Source organism: Mastomys coucha, unplaced genomic scaffold, assembly GCF_008632895.1.
Source record: "Mastomys coucha isolate ucsf_1 unplaced genomic scaffold, UCSF_Mcou_1 pScaffold20, whole genome shotgun sequence".
NCBI classification, from domain to species: domain Eukaryota; kingdom Metazoa; phylum Chordata; class Mammalia; order Rodentia; family Muridae; genus Mastomys; species Mastomys coucha.
In genome coordinates this window covers 45,256,226-45,268,306 of record NW_022196903.1, presented here as the reverse complement: position 1 = coordinate 45,268,306, position 12,081 = coordinate 45,256,226, and the positions used below count along the sequence as shown (strand labels likewise).

General features: G+C 43.9%; 1 protein-coding gene across 6 annotated transcripts in view; it reads left to right on the top strand.

Moving 5' to 3' along the window:
* The first annotated feature begins 84 nt into the window (after nucleotides 1-84).
* Nucleotides 85-12,081, top strand: part of Osbpl3 (oxysterol binding protein like 3) — a 174,527-nt gene continuing 162,530 nt past the window's right edge. For 5 of the 6 annotated variants that reach the window (XM_031381883.1, XM_031381881.1, XM_031381882.1 and 2 more), the window contains exon 1: nucleotides 125-429. The gene's annotated coding sequence lies outside the window, so the exon portion shown is untranslated. Of the gene's footprint in view, nucleotides 430-12,081 lie in introns of all 6 variants that reach the window. The other variant, XM_031381875.1, reaches the window with a different exon arrangement.

Below are 12,081 nucleotides of genomic sequence, written 5' to 3'. Positions count from 1 at the left end.
CCCGAATGACTCCTGATTGGTGGGAGTGGGAGCCACTCTGCTGCCCCCCGCCCTTTTCCTGGTGTTCCGCCCCGTGGAGAACTCAGGCTCCTCCTCCTAGTTCCCGCCCCTCGCTCCAGCTCTTCAGCTAATTGCCCGGAGGCGCGCGCCCTAAAGTTCTAGGCAAAGTACTGAGAACTGGTCGCCGGATCGCACGCCGGCCAGTAGCAGGGAACCAGGGACCCCAGCACCAGGAGAGCTGGTGAGCAGCGCGGGCTCCCGCCCACCATCTGTCGGCGAGCAGCGCTCGGCGCCCCAGTCTCCTGCGGCTGGTGCTGGAACTGCCGTCGGCTGAGACTTGCAGGGACCGGAGAAGCTGGGTTTGCGTCCTTCCCTGTCTGAAGCACTCATTGGGGAATCGAGCAGAGTCTCCAGCAGCGGAACGCTCAGGTGAGCAACAGGGCGTCCGCCAGGCAGGGGTTGAGGTGTGGTGGGGGCCCCGGGAAGGTTCGGGGACGCAGCCAGTCTTTAGGGTTCAGAGTGTGTCTGTAGTGGTCCCTGGAAGCCCCGGTGCACGGGGCAGCCCTGAGACTAACAGATCGCCTGCGGTGTAGGCGCCAGTTTTCTAGGAGGAAGCACTCTGGTGCTGCTCACCCTGTAGCTGTGCCCCTCGAGTTACAGCCTGGCAGGGATGGACCCGGAGAAGGAGCGGATCTTAGGAGCCTGCGTTCGGGTGCTTGGGGATGCCGCGCCGAGGAGCTGTCCCGGGCACAACCTGGCGCTGTGCCGGGGCGGGAGGAAACCTGCTTAATTGGGCCAGGAGAGAGGCTTTACCACATCCGCGAGCTTGGGGCCTGGCGGTACAGGCACCTCGCTCTTCGGCCTCCCCAGCCAGGTCACACCGCTCCACAGTGTCTGCTCTGGGACCGAGAGCACCCTTCCCTTGGGGCTTCCAGCACTCAGCGGGCGTTTGCTGCCTCTGGCGTCGCCCGTGGCATTGTCTTGTGTCCTTCAGACACTTCTTAACCAGCCGCGCGCCTCCCAGGCTGTTGGAGCTGAGAGGGACATAAAGTTGTCTCTCTCCTTGTGTCTGGGAATGGGGCTGGGGCATTGGAGCCCCCCTCGGATGTCACAGTGCCCTAGGAATCTGATTACTGGATGAGGACGTTTGGGTAGTGTATTTTATTTGTAGCTGCAAAAGATGGTTTCAGAGGCAGGTAAGCAGAGGTCTGACTTTTGGTCACCTACACTCAACACTCAAAAGCATCATACAAGGCGAGGACCTCCTTTTGGCCGCCAGAGACCTTCAGACAGATTGCAGTGTATCCAGGCTAAATGTCCATTCTGTCCATCAACCCCACACCGTGCTGTTTGCAGCTCTTCACAGAGCCTGAAGCTGACTGGGATCATCAGCTTGCTTTTCCATCTGCCAGCCTTCTTCCGCCACTAGGATGCAAAGTCCTGGGAAAGCAGAGACCCGGTCCTATTCCTCCGTCTGTCTATCCTCAGTTTTGAGAAGGCAGCCTACCACACTGCAAATCCACATTTATGGAATGAGTAAATGTTAACTTCTTCATAATCTGAGAATATTGATCTCAAGGCTGGTTTGGATTCTCATCTTTTTCCTTTTTTATTGGGAAAATTAATAAATGGCAGTAACTCCTGCTGCCAGGAGGAGTCCAGGGACCCGGGATGGTTAGCACGCACTAACCGTCAAGGTGTTTGCTGGGAGTTTTGTGTAGGTGCATATAGATGATCACTAACATCATAGTACTCTGATTAGATTTTTTAAGTCCCCTATTTTAGATGTGTGTGTGTGTGTGTGTGTGTTCACAACCCTGTGCCTGTACATACAGGTGTGTAGTGGTTAGAGGACTTTAGGAGCTGGTTCTCACTTTCTACTGTGGGATCCAGAGAGCAAACTCCAGTAATTAGGCTTGATAACAACTGCCTTTTACTCAAGGGCCTGTCTCCCTGATCCAAGCTACACATTTTTAGCATTTAAGGCTCTTGCAGGTTAAGCAGTTGTCCTAAGGTTATCTGGGTAGTACTATGACTCTAGCTTGTTTTCTATTTTGTTGGGTTACTTATTTTTTTAATTAATTAATTACATCCCAAATGTTGCTCCTCCCAGCCACCCCTCACCTTGCAGAGTTCTGTCCCCTGTGTTGGGTTACATTTTTTTTTTTTTTTTTTTTTTTTTTTTTTTTTTTTTTTTTTTTTTTTTTTTTTTTTTTTTTTTTTGGGTTTTCAAGACAGGGTTTCTCTGTATAGCCCTGGCTGTCCTGGAACTCACTCTGTAGACCAGGCTGGCCTCGAACTCAGAAATCTGCCTGCCTCTGCCTCCCAAATGCTGGGATTAAAGTCATGCGCCACCATTGCCCAGGTTACTTCTAAATACTTCTAGACAAAAATATGGTTTCCACTTTTATAGGTAGTGGGCGTGTTCAGCTAAGAGTCGCCATTTTATCCCTGAGATCCATTTTCAGTAATGACTACTCATTGTAGGCCAGTTAATACCAGACTGCACAGGATGTATTATGTCATCATCTTCACCATCTTGATGGGCTCTGTCACCTGAGGAGACTGCAGCTGGGTTCAGGAATTTGCCTGGGGTCAGTGGCAATTCCCCAAGCTCTTCATTATCTCTCTGACTAAACTCTTAGCACCTTCCTTCAGACTCTGATGTCTCTTGTCCGCTGTTTAATCAGTGTTAACCCAGTGATGGAGCCCAGTGCTAAATGTACTAATGCTATCTGAGACTGGGCTGTAAGCGTTGTGGTGCCTGCATCAAATGTACCAGATACACTGTTTCTGAGTGGTTCTGGGTCTCACTGCCATTAGTTTCTGTGGTTGAGTACATGGTTTGTGGGCCTGGTCCGTCAGGGGCTTTTAATAGGGAGGAAAGGAATCAGGCTGTTTTTTCCCACTGTGGTAAATGAGCTCTCAGTGCAGACCATCTCCATCCCTTTCGGAAAGTGCTGGAAAGCTGAGTAGTTCCTCTCAGATGCAGAAGCCACCCACCCTAGAAGGTTCTGAAGTGACTTTCCAGTAAAGTAAGAGCATTTAGCTCTTCCCACCCTTGCATGAAACTGAGGGTGTGGGGAGATTTGGAAGGAGGTGGTATGATCACCTCCCGAAGGGCTAGTGGCAAAGAGGGAGGAGGAGGGCGGCAGGCATCCCTCTTCCTTCAGCTTCCAGACAGTTTTGGGGGTAATACAGTTCTCTCTGTGTGAGGGTCTGGGTAACCCATCATTTGATTTATAATGTACTTCTTGGCAGGGCTACCTTTTCTTAATTGACATTTCCATTTCGCTGGATTTGAATGCCCTGGAAGTGAGGGGGGTGTGAGACATCGGGGACTGGTGGGAGCTGTTCAGCTGAAAGCACTTTCCATGCATAATTGAGAGCCATACAGTTTCCTGCAAACTCCAGTTCTGCCCAAATCCACTTATTCATCAGCTTTCTGGCTTTCTCTAGAAACTTCTGTTTTGCCTTCTCAGTTACATCTGTCCAGACCACATTCCTGCCTCCACCCTTGTCTCTGGATCTTTCTTGGTCTTTTGTAGCAGTGCATTTGTTCAGGGATATCACTGTGCCCTAACACTGTCTACAAGTGGATTCTCCTTCCTTTTTCTTGTTTAGCCTGTGTAAAAGGCAGACTTTTTAAGAACTGTCATTATTGCATCGTTAAACATTCTTGGGTGGCTTTTAGAGTTACTAACAGTATTAGTTTTAGCAGCACTTTGGACTCAGATGTGGAAAGTCCTGTCGTGGATGTTGGCCACCCATGCATCACCTCTCTATTTTACAAGCTGCATCAGAGCCCATGAGTTGTCCCTCAGTGACAAGGTGAATGTAGGAAAGGCTCAGTTCTGTTTGCTGTTAGTAAATGTTGGAGCTGAGAGTCAAACCCCAAATCCCTTTCACTACCCAGTTAGTGTAGACTTCTTAGCTCAGCTCGGGGGTTTGGGATCAGAGGCTCAGCCTTGGCCTTCACTCCAGCATTCCTGGCCTGTGTGCTGGTAACCTAAACCTTGTTACCAGAACGTCTAGTCTTTGCCCATGCGTGCCTGTTGCCTTCAGTGCTCTCCCACTGCCTTACTCTCTGTAACAACTGTCTTCGTCAGGGTTTCCACTGCTGTGAACAGACATCATAACCAAGGCAACTCTTATAAGGAAAAACATTTAGTTGGGGCTGGCCTACAGGTACAGAAGTTCAGTCCAAATTGGTCATAGCAGGAAGCATGTCAGTTTCTAGGCAGGCATGGTGCTGGAGAAGGAGCTGAGAGATCCGCATCTCGGTTCAAAGGAAGCCAGGAGCAGACTGCTAGCCATGTGGCTAGGAAGAGGGTCTCAAAGACCACCCACACAGTGACACACTTCCTCTAACAAGGCCACACCTCCTAATAGTGCCACTTCCTGGGCCAAGCATAGTCAAACCACCACAAGAGCATAAGTCTTTCATGGTGACCTCAGAAACTACTTCTGAAAGCATAATCTCTGTAAACCCAAACTCTCAGAGCACTTAAAAACAAAGACAAAAGCAAGACAGGGTCTAACTGTGTGTCCCTGGCTGGCCTGGAACTCTCTGTGTAGATCAGCCTGGCTTTAAACTCAGTCTTCCACCTGCCTCTATCAGCAAGTGCTGGGATCAAAGTGTGCACTGTGACTGGTCTTGTCAAAACATTTTTTTTTTTTTTTTTAGAGTGGGAATGAACACCTAGTTCTGATCTCTGAAGATGCTGTTGATTCCTTTTTTTTCTTCTGTGCCTTTATCTCTCCTGGCCCTTTTATCCCCTTGTTTTCTGGCCCACTCTTTATATTTAAATGTATCACCTTTCTTTTATGTACATTATGAAGAAGATGATGATGTGTATGTGTATGTACGTGTGGAGTATTTGTGTATGCTCATTCAGATACACATGCATGTAACATATTTGTCTCTCCTAGTGCTGAATTTGATGTAGGTTCCAGGGATCCTAACTCATGTCTTCATCTCCCCAGGCCCCTTTCCTAGACTTTTTTTTTTTTTTTTGGTTTTTTGAGACAGGGTTTCTCTGTATAGCCCTGGCTGACCTGGAACTCACTCTGTAGACCAGGCTGGCCTCGAACTCAGAAATCTGCCTACCTCTGCCTCCCAAGTGCTGGGATTAAAGGCATGCGCCACCACCGCCCGGTTCCTAGATTTTAAATATCTTGAAGGCAAGGTGAGTAGATTCCTCTTGTTTCTATTCATGACACAAGGATCTGGTATCCTTTTGATAGAAAAGGCTCAATTAAAAAAAAGAATATTAGACAATTATATTTGGTTACATCGTGTTAAAAAAAGCAGTTGGAATGTGTTGTTTTATTTTCTAGTTTTGGGTTTGTTTTGTTTTGTTTTTTAAATACAGGGTGTTGGTATGTGGCTCCAGGCTGAACTTTCTGTTCTACTTCTTCTTGTTAAGTGCTGGGATTATGGGCATGAGCCATCCTGCCCAGCCCTGTTTTCTAATCTTTGATCCATAATACTTTAATGCATACCTTTGTAAGTTTATGCTGAAGCAACGGAATATCTAGTAAAAGCCATGGGAAACATTTTCTGAGTTCCTTTAAGCCACAGAGGGAATCATAAATTTTTATATATAATAAAAATATAGATTAAATACTATGTATGTGGTATACACTGTTTTTAATTTGTTGAGGTTTGGTCTGTTGCTATGCACTGCAATGCTAATTGCTGGCCCTAATAGCCTCAGGGAGGAGAGAATCCTCACGTACATCAAATAATGGTATGTGATCTTGCTTCTTAATTTAAAAGTGTTGGTTGAATAAAGATCCTGACAGACGAGATAGCTGGGCTGAAGAGAGGTAGGTGGGTTTTGGTTCTCTGGCTTGGGATCTGAGGAGGACCATGAGGAGAGAGAAGGTAGAGAGAGGAGAGGACACCATGGGGTAGATGAATCATGAAAACATAGCCATGCAGGCTGGCCATTTGGAGTTAAGAGCTGCCCAGATGGAACATGACAATTTACAACTTCGGCTTATGGCTGGGGAAATAGATACTAATAGCTTAGAGGGTGGATATATGCTCAGCTCTAATGCATTTAAGGCTTTTTATAAATATACATGTTTTGTGTCTTTTATCTGGGAACTGAACGATCCAAGGCGGGGTAGAAATCCCTGACTGAGGTTAAATATTTGTTATGACATTGCTTATCTGTGCTAATGTTACTCTTATTAAAAGCCTATTACAGGGGTGTGAGATGGCTTGTTTGACAAAGTACTTACCTTGCAACCATGAGGACCTTAGTTTGATTCCCAGAAACCTGGTGCTGGTGATTGTAATCCTAGCACTAAGGTGGTGGAGACATTTGGGTCCTTGCCAGCAGGTCTGCCTTGGTTGTCAAGCTCCACTTGAGAAGCCCTGTCAAAGGAGAGGGCAGCACCTGAAGAATGACATCTCAGGTTATCTTCTGATGTCCATACACATGCACTTGCTCACTCATACTCTCCTCCCTCTCCCCCTCCCTCCTTCCCCTCCCCCCACCTCTCTCTCTCCATATATATGTATATATGCTATTATTATATATATATACATATATATTATATATATATATTACAGCCACTTTGTAATTCATTCTGTTTGTGGATTTTTATTCACCAATGAATATTTTGAAGTTTAATGTGATTTTCAAGGTTTCTTTGAATCAGGTCCAGCCCCAGTCCAGTCTTATAACTAGATCAAATGGCTTGGACTGAGTTGGTGACTGGAGTTTATTGTTGTGGTTTTATAAGCAGTTTTGTGTTAAATGTGTATTACATTTGTATTTGTCATTTTGTATCCACATCTGGATCATATAGTATAAACACCTTGTGTATGTAGCGTATTTGGCCACTACTTTTTAAAACAACAATGGTGGAGCCATAATCATGTGTGGTAGTTTGAATGAAAATGGTCGTCATCAACTCATTGGGAGTGGCACTGTTTGGAGGTGTGGCCTTGTTTGAAGAAGTGTGTCACTGGGAGGGTGGGCTTTGGAGTTTCAGAAGCTCAAGCCAGGCTCAGTGTCTCTTTTTCTTCCGGCTGTCTGCCAATCCAGATGTAGAATTCTTGGCTCCTTCTCCAATATCATGTCTGTTGTGTGCTGCCATGCTTCCCGACATGATGATAGTGGACTAAACCTCTGAACTGTCAGCCAGCTCTTTAAATGCTTTCCTTTATAAGAGCTGCTGTGGTCATGGTTTCTCTTCACAGCAATAGAACCCTAAGACATCATGTGTCATATAACCATAATTCATGTATCATGCAGTTCATCCTTTGAAGGTACACAATGTAATAACTCCTAGTATCATGAATATAGTTGTATGACTAATTTTAGGACACCTTACTACCCCTATTTTGTGTCTGTATGAACTCACTTGTTCTGTAAAGGCAGGCATAGACTCTGTGACCTTTTGTGTCAGATTTCTTTCATCCAGGATTTTGTTTTCAAGGTTGATCCCTGGGATGACAGGAGTCAATACTTCATTATTTTTTTTTTTTAACATTACTTTTAAGTATGCCATATTTAAGTTAGGCATAATGCCTTTAATCCCAGTACTCAGGAGGCAGATGGAGGTAGATTTCCATGAGTTCCCCACCATTATTGTATATACCATGTTTTATTACCCATTTGCTGGTTAGAGGACCTGGTGGATTTTTGAAGCACTTTTCTAAGTTCTGCTCACTCATGCCCTTGATTGAATGGCAATGCCCTTCGAATCTTGATGTGGCACTATGTGACAGGAGATGAATGATAAAGTATTTTTAGGAAGCAGCTGAATGATAAAGTATTTTAGTGAAACTGTCCTGTTGAGGTCCTCAAAGCATATTGGTTCCCTGTGGTGCTGGGGACCTAGCTCAGGGCCTTTGAGATGCTAAGCCTATACTCTGTCACTAAGCTTACAAATCCAGCTTGACTATTTAGAGACCAACTACAAAAAAACAACAGTTAAAAAAGAGCTAACCAAGGAGGTGTGAATATGGATGAAATACTGTAGCAGTGTAGAGAAGACAAGGTAGCCACTGAAGTGGGTGCTGTGCTTCTGGGATGTTCTTGGGTCTGCACTGTCCACTGAGCAGTCATTGGTTGTGTGTGGCTACCGAACACTTGAATTTGACCATTCTTTACCAAGATGAAATGTTTGTGTAAAATGCATACTGAATTCTGAAGACCAACTATGAAAGAATGTAAAAATGTCTCAGAAACATTTTTATTAATAACATGTTGAAATAATAATATTCCAGGCATATGAAGGCACAGATTCAACAATAATCTCATTTTCTTTTATCTTTTTACTTGATGACTTAAGTTAAACTTATATATAGGGATCTTACTGTAGTCTGTTGGACAATGCTGGTACTTTTTTCTTTTTTGATTGTTTGTTTGTTTGGTTTTTGTTTTTTCAGGATGGGGTTTCTTTGTGTAGTCCTGGCTGTCCTGGAACCCTTCTTATAGACCAGACTGGCCTTGAACTCACAAAGATCTGCCTGCCTCTACCTCTTAAGTGCTGGGACTAAAGGTGTGCACCATCACGACTGGCTGCTGCTCATTTTTTTTGTGTTTGAACATTTCATATTAGTATGTTTAAAAAAATCTAAGGACATCTGACACTTTCAAAAGTATACAGTGTAATATGAATGCCTAGATGTCTGCTTACTCAGAGAATGATAGGGGAGCTGATGCGTTCAGATCTTGGGGAGGTGTGGGTGGGCCAGATGAATTCCCCTAATTCCTTATCCATTTCTTGGATATGGGAAAAACAGAGCTTCAAGTCCAGTCACTGGGGTTCTTAATAAAGGGTCAGGAGAGGATCACAGACTCTTAGTTTCTGTAGGTTTTTTTTTTTTCTTCACTCTTTGGTTAAAGTTCCGAAATTAGTTTTTTGTGATGTTGTATTGGCCAAAGGCTCTCCTTAACAGAACATTTTCCCACTTGTGTGTTAAAGCACAGTGAAGTAAAGATTTCCAATCCTGTGTTGCTGTCAGATATTCTAATATTCATAAGACATTTAAATTAGAGTTTAAGTCTTCTAAAACAAACTTCTCTCTCTGAGTCATCAGTCTTGGGCAATGAGCTGCAATGCTTAGAGGCAAAAACTAAGTAATCAATGTGATTTTAATTTCACTAATGTCAATAAACTCAAAGTGAACGCCTCCCTAGAATTTAATGTGTGAAGTAAGATTTGATGTTCATTCGTTTCAAAAGCATTTGTGGATCCCATTCCAAGTCTCAGGCACCATGCTGGAAACAGATGTGGTGGGGAATTACCAGTAGACTCTACCTTCAGGACTTTACAGGGGTAGAAGAAGATGCAGACATTAAACAGAGAATTCATTAGTTACCATGGTGATACGTGGCTCAAAGAGAAAGAGTCTGGATTTTAATTGGGACCCTGGGGAGCAAAGTTCTATTTTCCTGTGGGTCATGATTCAGGCTGCAAAGGTCTGAATGAGGAAGAGAGACTGGCTGGGGATCCTCCCAGGAGAAGGAGATTGTGCCAAGTCCTGTCTTTTTGTATCTTTCAGGTTGTAGGAGGCCGGGTGGACCTGGGGAGAAAGGTTTGAATTTCTCTGATTTGTTTATTTGCTACTGGGGATTGAGTCTAGAGTTGAGTTTCTGTTACTTTTGTAACTGAAGCTGAACAAGGTCTAACAACCTGAGTTGACTGGAATACCCCCTGCAAAGGAGCTTAAAATAAGTTGCTGGCTCTCTTTCAAGTGTAGCTTATTTGTCAGGGACTGAGATGAGTTAGGGGTATGGATTGGTTTCCTCATTGTGGTGACAAAATGCCTGACCAGAAGCAACCTAAAGTAGGAGTGGTTTATTTGGTTGGTGATTTAAGGGATGCAGTCCGTCACGGTGGGGAAGCCATGGCAGCAGGAGCATGCTGGTCATGTTGTGTCCACAGTCCAGAGGCAGACAGAGATGGATGATTGTGCTCACTCATGGTCTCCTTTTTATTTAGTCCTGTACCCCAGCTCATAAGATGGTGTTGTCTGCATTTAGGGAAGGTCTTTTCCTCCTCACTAAAACCTTTTTGGAAATGTCCTCACAGGCACTACCAGAGGAGTATCTCTTTGGGGACTCCAACTCTAGTCACATTGACAGTGATGAACATCATAGGTATTTGAGGATGTGACAGCCTAGTGTGGATTTTGTTCTCACAGCTTCAGAACAGTTTTCAGCTGGTTTCTTATGTGGGTGGATATACCAGCTTTGCTTCCTTGGGAGCTTGGGAGTCTCTAGAGAAGGAACCATGCTTCCATGAAGGGTGCTGATGAACACAAAGAACACATAACAATGGCAGCTGGTGACTATGGTAAGCTTTGTGTCAGAGAAAAGCATTTAGTACTGGTAGAAGCCAGAGATACACGGTGGCCACAATTGGAGAAGAGTGAAGAAATGTTATCAATTTTTTTTTCTTTTTCAGAGACAGGGTTTCTTTGTGTGGCCTTTGGCTGTCCTGGAACTCACTCTGGAGACCAGGCTGGCCTCAAATTCACAGAGATCCACCTGCATCTGCCTCCCTAGTGCTGGGATTCAAAGTGTCTGTCAGTACTGCCCTGCTATTAAGATATTTTTAAAGTTAGTATGATAGTTCCTAGGACCAGGGGCTGGTGGTGGTAGTTGAGAGAAAGGCAAAGATGGTTCTATGGGGAGATAATGCAACTGGAATCTGTGTCCTATCTTCCACTAAAATAAGTTCCAGATGGAACAAAAACTTAACATAAAAACATCTAGTAAAATGAGAACTCCACTTTAGTAGTTAATGGAGATAGGAAATCCTTCCTAGATACAATACAAACCCAGAAGCTTGTCTGCATATAATGTTTTGTAAGACCAAATCTTTTTAATTATTTCAAAGGACAACAAAAACTTAAGAGTACCATTGTATACTACAAGATGTACTTTTATCAGAGTATAAAGAGCTTTGACAAATCCATAAGAGAAAGGCTAGTTCCTCTGGAGGTAAAGAATATGAGTGTACTGTTCATAAAGTTGTACAGAGGTGACTTTTTTTTTTAAAAGATTTATTTAATGTATGTGAGTACACTGTTGCTCTCTTCAGACTCAACAGAAGAGGGCATCAGATCCCATTACAGATGGTTGTGAGTCACCATGTGGTTGCTGGGAATTGAACTCAGGACCTCAGCAAGAGAAGTCAGTGCTCTTAACAGCTGAGCCATCTCTCCAGCCCCCAAGTGACTCTTAAACATGCTAAAACTTTAATCACTTCCACAAAACCTTAATAAGGTGCTATTTTTCACATGCCAGATTGGCACACACCATGGCAATGGTAGTACTGGGAAGGGATTGAGGAAATGAGGGCTCAAATACTGGGTGGAAGTTTAAGCTAATCTCATGCCTATGATTTATCAAAATCACAAATATATGCATTGCCTGAATCAGCAGTTAGAATTCTAGGAATTTTATCAGACTTATAAGTATGTAAGCCTTATCATTTAAGATAAAAGACAAGTAACATATAGAATATATAGAGATGTGTGTTATGCATAGACTATCAACAAAGGGGTTGTATACTATCTGTATAGTATATTTCATATATATCTATGACTATATATGGATGCCTATATTTACACATGCGCACATCCACAGAGCTGGTGGTTCACAGTCAGCCTCCAGGGCATCTGTGTCTTTTCCCAGGTCCTTGCTGATGACCTGTGGTGCTGCATGAATCATTCATGGTGGAGAAGGTACAACATGGAAATCAATAAGCAAGGCAAGTCAGGGTGGTTTTCCAGAGAGCTGCTTGGTAAACATTTACTTTTATTCTCTGTATATATACAAATATAAAATATCTTGAAGGATATACAAGAGGTTGCTAATGCTAAATTCCCCCAGGAAGGGGTAGCAGGAAACAGGAAGATTAATGGTGAGGTTGGAATTGTGTTTTTTGAATTTGTTACAAGTAAATGTGTTACTTATTTTTAAGTAGGAATCCAGAGAGTAGCTGCAGACTTTCATTTCCATGAGTATGTTATTTATGATGCGGTGATCTTGTCTGCGAGAGCTGAGACAGAAGTTCTTAGGGGAAAGGGTGCTTCTCGTTGTG